The sequence below is a fragment of the Cupressus sempervirens genome, chromosome 1, assembly GCF_028749045.1.
Source record: "Cupressus sempervirens isolate cs-2001-9-10 chromosome 1, ASM2874904v1, whole genome shotgun sequence".
Lineage (NCBI taxonomy): Eukaryota > Viridiplantae > Streptophyta > Pinopsida > Cupressales > Cupressaceae > Cupressus > Cupressus sempervirens.
The window spans coordinates 39,582,159-39,593,942 of record NC_143118.1 but is presented as its reverse complement, the minus strand read 5'-3'; positions in this window follow the sequence as shown (position 1 = coordinate 39,593,942).

The window sequence follows — 11,784 nt, the reverse complement described above, 5'->3', positions numbered from 1 at the left end:
TAGATGATATGAGGCATGAGCATTTTTTTTCTATAATTCCAAAAGATGGTAAAGAAGAAGTAGAAGAGGTATTTGCATAAGTTGCATATTTGTTGGAAGAGTTTCTATATATTGTATCCAATAATGTTCCTGATGAATTACCACCAATGAGGAAGATCAGTCACTAGATAGACTTGATTCCAGGAGCCAATTTTCCAAACAAGGCAACACAAAGAACAACGCCAATAGGAAGTGAAGAGTTGAATAGACAAGTGCATGAGTTGTTGTAGAAAAGGTTGATTTGAGAGAGTATGAGTCCATGTGCCGTATCGATAGTATTAACACCAAAGAAGAATGGAAAATGGAGAATGTGAACAAAATATTGAGCTATCAACAAGATCAAAATCAAGCACAAGTTTCTATTGCCAGGGATAAATGATATAATGGATTGTTTGAGTGTGGTGTATTTCACAGAGATAGATCTGGAGAGTGGGTACCATCAAATTCACATCATACAAGGAGATGAGTGGAAATTACATTAAAAACAAGGGAAGGGTTGTATGAGTGGTTAGTCATGCCTTTTGGGATAACCAATGCATTGAGAACTTTCATGCACCTCACAAATGGAGTACTGAAAGATTTTATGGGTAAGTTTTTCATTGTTTACCTAGATGCTATTTTGATCTTTATCAAGACATTGGAGGAGAATATAATTCACATTCATAAGGTGTATGAGAAGTTGAGGGAAAAAAAGTTGTTAATAAATTTTAATAAGTGTAATTTTGTGAAAGCGCCGATGTACCTGGGATTCACAATTTCAACATAAGATCTAAAAATGGACCCTAAGAAAGTGAAGGCTATCCTCAAATGGCCTGCCCCAAGTAGTGCTTTAAAGGTAAGATTTTTTCATGGACTGGATAGTTTTTACATAAGGTTTATAAGAGGTTTTAGCACTATTTGTGGACCCTTGACTGAAACAATGAGAGGAGATATGAAAGAGTTTAAATGGACTGTAGCAGTAAATAAGAGTTTCAATTTGTTGAAATAAATAGTTATAGAACAACCTATTTTAGCATTTCAAAATTTTAATAAGGTGTTTCAAGTAGACTATGATGCTAGTGGTGTAGCAGCTATTTTGAGTCAAGAAGCTAGACATGCTGCTTATTTTAGTGAAAGTTGAATGGTGCCAAAATAAAGTATTTTGTTTATGATAAAAAATTTTGTGGTATAGTTCAGGCATTGAAGAAGTGGAGACACTTCTTCCTAAGGAGTTTGTCTTGTATACTGATAATCAAGCTTTACAATATTTAAATAGTCAAGGAAAATTAATCCAAAGACATTTGAAATGGGTTGAGTTCTGCAGAGTTATACATTTTTTTTTGAAACACAAGTGTGAGAAGTCTAATAGAGTTGTAGATGCTCTTAATAGAAGACAAAATTTTTCAACAAAAGTGAAGATTGAGGTGGTTGGGTTCAAGGAACTCAAGTTTGTATCTAGAGGATCCTAATTTTGGTGAAGCTTAGAAAGCTTGTATAGAACCTGTTACACTTGATAGGACAAAGTGGTTGGATTTCATAATCCAGGATGGCGCGTTGTTCAAAGGAAGTCAGTTTTGCATTGCAAGAAGTTCTACGAGGGTGAATCTCATCAATAAGAAGTGTAATGAAGGATTGCTAGACATTTTGGTAGAGATAAGACCATTTCTTTGGTTGCTGAGAATTATTATTGGCCACAATTGTAACAAGATGTCAAGAAGTTTTTGTAGAGTTGCAAAGCATTTAAAATGGATAAAGCAGTGAAGAAAAATATGGTGTTGTATTAGCCATTGCTTGCACAACTAAGTGAGGGCATGATTCAATTTTTGTGGTAGTTGACAGGTTTTCAAAAATGACACATTTTTTTTCTTGGAAGAAGACTGGTGATTCTACGTATGTGGCAGAGTTGTTTTGCAGAGAAGTGGTAAGATTGGGTGGTATTTCAAAGAGTATAGGTTCATATTAAGACACAATGTTTGTTGGGTTATTTTGACATACATTGTGGAAGAAATCAAAGATAAGTTTAAATTTCAGCTCATCACGTCATCCATAGACTGATTGAGAGACAAAAGTTTTGAATTAGAGTTTGGAGAATTTTTGAGATGTTTGGTTGAAGATAAACTAAAAGGATTTACTATAAAAGAATTTTCATACAATAATTCTGTCAATAGTGTAGGAGTTGATAAAATTCAGCTCCATAGAGCACCAAGATCACCTGCACGCAAATAGCTTGCTGAAGAGAAATCAAAGGAGCAAGAGCTTGAAGCGAACAATGCAAGAGAAAATATTTCACAATAGAAAAATAAAATTGCTATGTGAATGAATGAATTTACAATGAGAGAGAGACCACTTATAAAGGCCTCCAAGAAACTTGTAGAACAAGCTGGAAGGTGGTAGAAGATAAGGTTGACAACTAAGCACTCTTCCACAAAAAGGTGGAACACACTAGAAGGGAACAAGCTCCCATGTTGTCAACAACTCATCACTACAACTATTAACTACATGCATTTACCTAAGTAAGCTTAAGTAATAGAATAAATAATTAATAAATAATTAATTATTTACTCTAACAAATAGAACTATTGGTAAATTACCATTTGAGATTGTATATGGGAGAAGTCTTAGAAATACTTCTAAATTGATAAAGTTGGTTAGAGGAGAGATAAGTAGTGTTGAAGCAAAGGATATTGGAGAACATTTGAAGAACATCCATGAGGAGGAGAGGAAACACATTACAAGGATGAATATAGAGTATAAGGCCAAGGCATATGAGAAAAGGGGGTATAAGAAAATTTAGATTGGAGATGAAGTCATGGTTCATTTGAGGAAGAAGACATTTCTAGTGGGTACATATAATAAGATGAAAATTAAGAAGTTCAGACCATGCAAGGCACTGAAAATACATGATTTTGGGAATGCTTATGAAGTAGAGTTGCATGTTGAACCAAATATTTTACCAATGTTTAACATTTTAGATCTGACAAAGTGCTATGAAGGTGATGATGGAGATGAGGTTGCAGATGTACAATGGAGTATTCTAGTAGCTACTTTAGCTACAAAGGAGACTGAGGAGATATTGAAAAACTAAGTTGGTAGAAACACAAGGAACATTAATATGAAGAATATTTGGCCAAGTGGAAAAAATGACTAGTTGAGGATTCATCATGGTTGACAAGGGAGGGGGTTAACCACCTTGTCTTTCCTCTAAACACATGAGACGTGACAGAGTCACTTCTTAAATTACCTCGAGTCTCTGATGTAGGAGCATCCTAAGTGTAAGGACAATCTTGCATCACCCAAAAATATTTCTATTTCTAGTTTTGTGTTTTCAATAATGAATATTTCTTTACAAGGTTACTATTTGTGAAAGTTTACTAATTTTAGTAAGTTGGTCTTATGTGCTTAGATTATTCTAATCTTATATGTGGAGGGTCATCTTAGATATATCATCTTGTCAGATGAGTTTCAATGCCATATCATATGTATTAGTGCAGTTATTGTAGATTTTTGATATGAATTTTGGCTATCCAAACTTCAAGCTTAGTGATGAAGGCCTAAATGGCTCCAAAATGCGGTCAAACATTGAAAATAAATGCTTGTATGATCAATTTTTGTAGAACTTTAGATTTCATTTCTGAAAAGGAGTTATAATAGCTCATTGGGTCAATGGTTTGTTAATTATGGTCTCCAGAAGTGGGCCATTTGAAAATGTAATTTGTAAATTGCCTTGAGTTGATTCTACGTAATAAAGTATAGTAAAATAATATAATATGAGGTTGGTTGACCTCAAGATTTAGGGATTAGTGTCTAGTGTATGCACTCTAAAATGGTCGCCTAGACTATGGGCCCCCATTTATCAATTTATCAATTGTTTGAATCAATGCCTTGTAATATTTTATCAAATCAATTAAAATCGTTTTCCTTGATCTAATTGTAATTAATTCAATTATTTCAATATTTCCTAAGGTTTGATCATTTTATCTTAAGTCTTATTTAATTAAAAGAAAATCCCTCTTTTAATTAAATAAATAAAATCCTCACTTAAATGTCTCTTTGTGGTGAAAAAAGAAAAGAAAAGAAATAAAAATTCTTTTTCTGTACCCTTTAATGCACATATTTCTAAATGAGATTCTTTATTCCTCTTTCCACTTTCTTGCCAAACACTCCTCTTTTCTCATTGGTGGAATTTTGTCTCACATGGATCAAACCCTATTATTCCATATTGGTTGTGAGAAGCCCCCCACCTCCACACTTGACTGTATAAGGAGCCCTCTCCTCATTTCATAACAAGAATAATAAGATTAGTGGATATAGTATTGTTATGCTGTAGGTTTGGAGAGTGATTTTGGAGAAGTTTGAGCATTAAGATTTGATCCTCAGGGTTTGGACATTGGAGCCTCATTGCAACTTCTCTCTTCTTGTCTTCTTCTCTCATGCATCTATGGCTTCTATCATCATGTTTCATCCTTTCATTTTCATATTAGCTTAGAGTCATATTTGTTTTCATAGATTAATCTTGCATTGTTATTTCCTTTCATGGTTAGATTTCCTTTCTTGCATTAATTTGCATTGTTATCATTTAGATTACCTTGCAACTTCATTTGCATGTATATTTGATGATTATGGAGACTAGCACTCTTACTTTTCCTCTTTGAATCTCTCATTTTATGATGTACTTGCATAGGCACAAACTAGGTCAAACTGAGGGCCTCCATTACAAACTTGTGCACTCCATGAATAAAGAGCTATGAGTCACCATTTGAGATCCCATTCTTGAGAAATATTGGATATAATAATTCATAGAAGTGTGTCAATATTTTAGCTCACATTTTTGAAAATGTAATTTGTAAATTATCTTGATTCAATTCTATGTAATAAAGTATAGAGAAATAATATAATATGAGGTTGGTCAACCTCAAGATTTAGGGATTAGTGTCTAGAACCTTCTTGGGCAGTGAAAAATGTCTATATACGAAAGGCCCACAAGTTGACTAGGGTAGTTCTGGGTGATAGTCGTAGGCTTTGTCTTGCATACTATTGTAAGGAAGACACCCATGTGGATTTTCATATAATATTTCTGAATTCTACAACTCCATAGTTGTGGAGATAATAAGAAGCCCCTATTTCATTCTCTGAATTCACTATTGTTTTTGTATTTTTGTTTTGTGTTTGTGGTATTAAAGAGAGCACCATTCATCAAATCAACTGACCATGAGCTTGGGTTGAAAAGAAGGGATCTCCCAACTTACCTTCCTTTGAGATGTAGATGATTTTAGATAGTAAAACAACTAATGCTTTAGATGGACCATTTAAAATATTGATGGAAGAAACATTAAATAAGAAACATGAGGAAATGATAGATAAATTTCCTCAGATGCTTGAAATTTGGGGTTCATAAGCAAACACAATAGACTCAATATTTGGTAGAAGCACTTTATTCAAATGCAAGTGAATTTTGATATTCCAATATTTCAAGGGAAAATCGATGTAAATGTTTTTGAGTAAAGAATAAACCAAATAAGGGACTGTCTCTTTTACAAATACAAGGCCCATCAACAAAAAAAGAGGTCATTAATATCATAAAGAAAACATAATGTTAGCACAAGGGGTGTTGACAGAGAACAAATCTTAAAGAACAATGCACTGAGGCCATTTCCTAAACAAAGTAGACCAAAACTCACACTACAAGAGAGGGTGGGTAAGAATTCTTCCTGTGCCTTTGTACAACTATTAGAATACAAAGGAAAATCCCACAAAGAAGGGCCAAATTCACAACACAATAAAAGCAGGGTGAGAGTTCTTTCTATGCCTATGAATAACTATACAAACAATACAATCCTTAGGTTCCCCAACAAAGGAGACACCATAAGGGCATCCAATAACACTGTGGCCAATGTGTTGAAGAGGGTGAGCATCATCAACAGATCCATGATGCAAACCTGCAAAAGAGAGGGACTAGAAGTTCCCTCCATGATTGAGGGAAAAGAAATGATAGAGTTGGGGGCTACAATAAGGGATACAATAAGAGGACTCAGAACAACAACAAAATATTTTCCATGAACAATAGTTGAGGCCTGGACATGATCAACAATAGGTGCCTCAACAAGATTTACCACATGGATAACATCTTTATTAGTAGTCTGGGAGCCTTTAGAGGACTCCAAGAGGGAGTCATCAACTTGAACAGTCAAATGGTCATAACTAGTAAGATTCCATCAAGAAGAAGCACCTTTGTGATGCATAAGAACATAATCTGACACCAAGTGACCAATGGTGATGTAGCATTGACAACATAAGGGGAGGCCCTCATATTCCAATACTTGTCTCCATGGCTGATCTCCAACCATGACCACCGCATTAGTAGAGAGTTGTTGAGACATATCCAATTCAACCAAAATACAAGAAAAATTAGTAAGGCCCAAGGTTGTTGTAGCTTCATCTACCTTCAATAACCACCCAAGGGAGTTCCCAACAACGTCATAGAAAGACATCTCCCAGAAATGAAGTGGGAGGTTAGGAAGGCAAACCCATATTGAATGCACATTAAGTGGTTCAATAAGAGGGTTGAAAGTGTTGGTGTAAATAAGTATTTACTATTTACACTTTGCTTAAGTTTACTTAGGTTAATGCATATTCATCTTAACTATCATGTAGGCACCTAGGAGTTTGCATATTCATATAACTTGTCATGTTGACAACACAGTAGTTTGCATATTATTTGAGCACATTTTGTCTAGTACATCTCTTTATGAAATACACCTTTGTATTCTTATCCTCTCATTGTTGCACATACATTCATGCACAATGGAGGATAATCCACTATTGGTGGACATGCACTTAGTTTTTGCTTATCTCTTTGCACGACTCCTAGTCATCTTGATTGCCTTTATATACAAGTCACTTCCATGATGTATTCATCTGAAATCTATTATCATATGATCATCTCTCATCTCTCTTGTGCTATCTCTTGTACTTCTAGATCTTGGCATTGTATTATTGCCTTAGGAAAATTCTTAGATGGTATTAGAGCCGAAGGAGCATTCATTGGTTAGCTATTGGAGAGCATTTTGTCTTATATCTTGGAGGACCATGATTCATATCTAGGATATCTATAGTTACCGAGAGTGTCTAGAGAAAGATATAACCTCACCATTGTGTCTAGGTGGTCATTTTGGCAAATTTTGACTATAAATTTGCCTATGCTGGGAAAAAGTCAAATTTGAGGCAATTTAGCGTTGTTATCAATCCTAATTTGATCCATTCTCCAAGCTTGTAGAGTTATCCAACATTAAACAAAGCCCGACATTTGTTTGAAGACCACACTTGGAGGCATTGATCACCAACCTACTCACAATCTAAATATCCATGCTAGCGATCCAATCTACGATATTGGAGCTCTCATCAATCATGCACATGGAAACCATCTCTCTAATTTGCATGTGACATATGTGAAGGTTTATCATTCATTGCAAACTCCAACATCCAAGCACATATCAAACTCGAGCTCATGGCCATACTTCCTATTGTAAATCTATTGACATGCACAATTTGCAATATATTAAACAAAGTATTGAGATTTTATAAAGGCGGGGTTATAGTTTGAGAGTGGTGAATTCATCTTGTGAGCCCAAACCCCTACACGCTTCTCACTACATGAGGTTTACAACAAAACCTAACCATTCAGATCTGACATTGTTTTCAACCAAGGATTGTATCTATTGAGCTAAAATAAAAGATACAGAATTAAAAGTATAACTGAAAACTAAAACAAAATTAAAAATATGCAAGAGTGGACACAAAATTTATAGTGGTTCATCCAGATAGTCTAGACTATTTCCACTCTTCAAGCATGGGAATTTCTCTTATTCAGATAAATCACAAGTTACAATAATCAGCATCATCAACTGTATTTTCTATTCTATATCAATCACATTCAATGGAAGATGAAAGGGATGAGAAGAGGAAGAGTTGCAATGATTGGATTACACAATCAGAGCGGTTACATATTCCCTTGTCAAAATAGTTACAATCTCTCACTTGAAGTCCAATCAGTGTTGCATAGAGATATCCCCTACTTGGAATGCTTATGGCCATGCCATGACAATGCTGAGAGAAGCTCCATAGAATTCAAACTTTTCTCTAGGTACAACCTTTGTAAACACATCAATTAGATTAACCTTTGTATCAATCTTCTCTAATTGTAGCTTTCCTTCTTCAAAAGATGATGGATAAAGTGAAACTTGGTTTCTATATGCTTCATGCGACTGTGGAAAGCTAAATTTTTAGCCAAATGAATGACACTCTTGCTGTTAGAAAATAAAGTAAAGTTGGATTGTTGAAATCCCAAATCTCTAAAAAATACTATAACCATATCAGCTCTTTGGCCTTCTTAGTAAGAGCAATATATTTGGCCTCGATAGAAGAAATAGTAATAACTTGTTACTTACGAGAAGTCCAACTAATCACTGCCTTGAAAAAAGTAAAAACATAGCCTATTGTAGACCTCCTTTTATCTAATTCTCTAGCCATATCAGAATCAACATATCTACAAATATAAGGAGTCTTATATTAAAACATAAAACATAAGAGGAAGTGCCTCTCAAATATTGACAAATCCAATAAACTGCTTGCCAATGAATTTTACCTAGATTACTCATAAAACCACTTATGACTCCCACTACATAAGCAAGATCTGGATGTGTGCTAACCATTGCATACATTAAAACTCCCAACTGTTGAAGAATAAGGAATACCATCCATCACATATTTTTCGTCTGGTGTAGAAGGACACATCTTTGAACACAATAAAAAATGATCAGCCAATGGAGTGGCAACCAATTTGGCATTTGACATATTAAACTTCTCTAAAACTTTGAGAATATACTTTTCTTGAGATAATCTAATTTCTCTTTTATGTCTATCATGGATTATATCTATCCCAAGAATCCTCTTCACTTCCCCTAAATCTTTCATGGAAAAATGAAGAGCCAAATGCACCTTTAGCTCCTGAATAACTCTCATACCATTTCCAATAGTCAACATATCATCAACATATAGTATTGAAATCACAAACTCACTAGTAGGAAGTCTTTTGTAGTAAACACATGGGTCTGATTTTTAGCAAGTGAATCCTTCTTGTGTCATGATGTTATCAAATTTTAAATACAATTCTTACAGAGCTTGCTTTAGCCCATATAGACTGCTCTTTAATCTGCAATATAGATGCTCCTGCCCCTCAAATCCTTTAGGTTGTTCCATATTCAATTCCTCCTCAATACACCCATGTAGAAATGATGTTTTGACATCAAGTTGTTCAAGCTCAAGATCCCAGGTTGTTGCCATGCCCAAAACCAAACAAATAGTTTGCATCTTCACCAGTGGATAGAAAATCTCATTAAAATCCACACCCTTTTGTTAAGAAAATTCCTTCACTATCAATTTGGCCCTGTACCTCTTACGTCCTCCATCTTCCTCCTTTATCCAATAGACCCATTTATTTTTCAATGCATTATGATTGGGTAGAAGAGGAACCAAATCCCATGTCTAATTTTTATTTAAAGATTCTATTTCATCTTTCATGGCATCCATCTAAAATGCTGAATTAACATCAGAACATGCTTCTTTATATGTTTGAGGCTTTGTTTGGTTAGAACATAGAGAGAATAGAAGTTCATAATCATCAAATTTTCTTGGATGTTTTCTCTACCTGGTAGATTTCCTTGGCTGTAGTACTTCATTTATATGTTTTCTATTTGGTAAATTGGCTAGAGTTTGTGAAGTAGTTGGAACTATTTTAGTCCCCTGTTCTATATTTTATTATTTCCCTACTAGTCTAAAGCCGTCCAAAGTCAAGAAATTTTTAATCCCATCATGAGGTATAGAGGAAATCATCAATTTGGATTGGGAGGAATCCATGTTGATCAAACCAGTTTGATGGTCATCGACTACAGTTGGAGGATAAAATTTTGGATGCCACACAATATCATGGAGAGGGTGCTTCCTATTTGTTGGTCCATGTTGAGTGTGGGGTTTGGCTAAAGTATCCTATGGCCAGTCAACTAAGAAGGGAGGACCAAGTTTTGGAACCGCGACAGGGGAGTGCAAAGGATGTGCATCATGGTGGTATGTATTAACAACAACCACACGGTATGGCATACATGAATTCTCTACTGCATTATTGCCAATTACATGACCATCAAGTGTGAGGGGTGACATTTGAGGGGTGTTCTAAAATAAAGAATATGACATTTGACTTGGTGTGCTCTGTGATGTAGGAGAACTTTGCAGTTCACCATATGACATGGTTTGACTATCAAACAAAGAGCATGACAACATGTTGAATAAAGGGAATTGTCCTTTGTGAGTAGTGATAAGCAGTGGTAAGGGAGAAATTTGTATAGAACTCTTGGCTATGGATAGAGTAAGTTGGGTTGTAGGGGTTGGACAATATAATATATTGGGAGAAAAACATACTGATTTTCCATGGTGAATGGAGCCTTTGGAAGTGGAATGTGAGCCATTATTAAATAAATCATATTCAAAATATGTACCTAAAGTAGTGACCAATTTTTGCAAACCTGAGAATGACTTCTCATTAAATATAACATCCTGATTGTGAACCACCTTATGAGCAACTGGATCCCACAATTGAAAACCAAACTAATCTTCACCATACCTTTGAAAGACACATCTTTTGGATTTAAAATCCAATTTTGTTCGCTGCTCTTTAGGAACATGAACGTATGCATCACATAAATGAGAAAATGAAATTCTTTTACCTGTTTATCTTTCTTATGGAATATCAAAATCAAGACATGAAGGAAGGGGCTCAATTAATTAAATAAATCATTGTATTACATGCCTCTGCCCAAAATTCTTTCCCCAAACTGGCATGTGATAACATACACTGAGCCCTTTCTAAGATAGTATGATTCAACCTCTCAGCTGCACCATTTTCTTGAGGTGTATAAGGGGTTCTTTTAATCCTTTGAGTACCATGATCTACACAAAAATCATCAAACTCTGAAGAGAAAAACTCATCACCATTGTCCATTAGAAGACATTTAATCCTTTTCCCAATCTGATTTTCCACCATAGCCTTAAAAATTTTAAACTTTGAAAATACTTTAGATTTCTTATTCAACATATAAACCCAAACTTTTCGAGTGAAATCATCAAGAAATGTGAAAAAATAGTTAGCACCACTGAGAGAAGTTACCTTCATAGGACCAAAAATGTCAGAATGCACAAGCTCTAATGGAGAAGATTTCTTCTCATGATCCATCCTTACGAAACTGGTGTGATTTTTCTAAAGTAAAGACAATGCTCACACAACTCCAAATCAAGAGATTAAAGACCTGAAAGTTGGGTCTCTTCGAAGCATGACTCCAAGACCTGTTTTTCTCATGTGACTGAGCCTCTTATGCCAAAGTTCAACATTAATTTCTACAATTTCCATGGCTTCTCCCACTTCACTATTGCACTCTAAAACATATAAAATTCTAGATTTATTTCCTTTAGCCAAAAGCAACTAACCTTTGGATACTTTCCATGAATCAAGATCAAAGTTAACATTACAACCTTGTGTATACAACTGACTAACTGAAATCATATTACGCTTGAGTGTAGGAACATGCCTAACATCTTTTAAAATCCATTTAATACCATTTTTCAATGACAATAAAATATCCACTTTGCTGATAATATCACATTCTTTGTTATTCCCAAGAAAAACTTTACCAAACATACCTTCATGATAATTTGTGAATG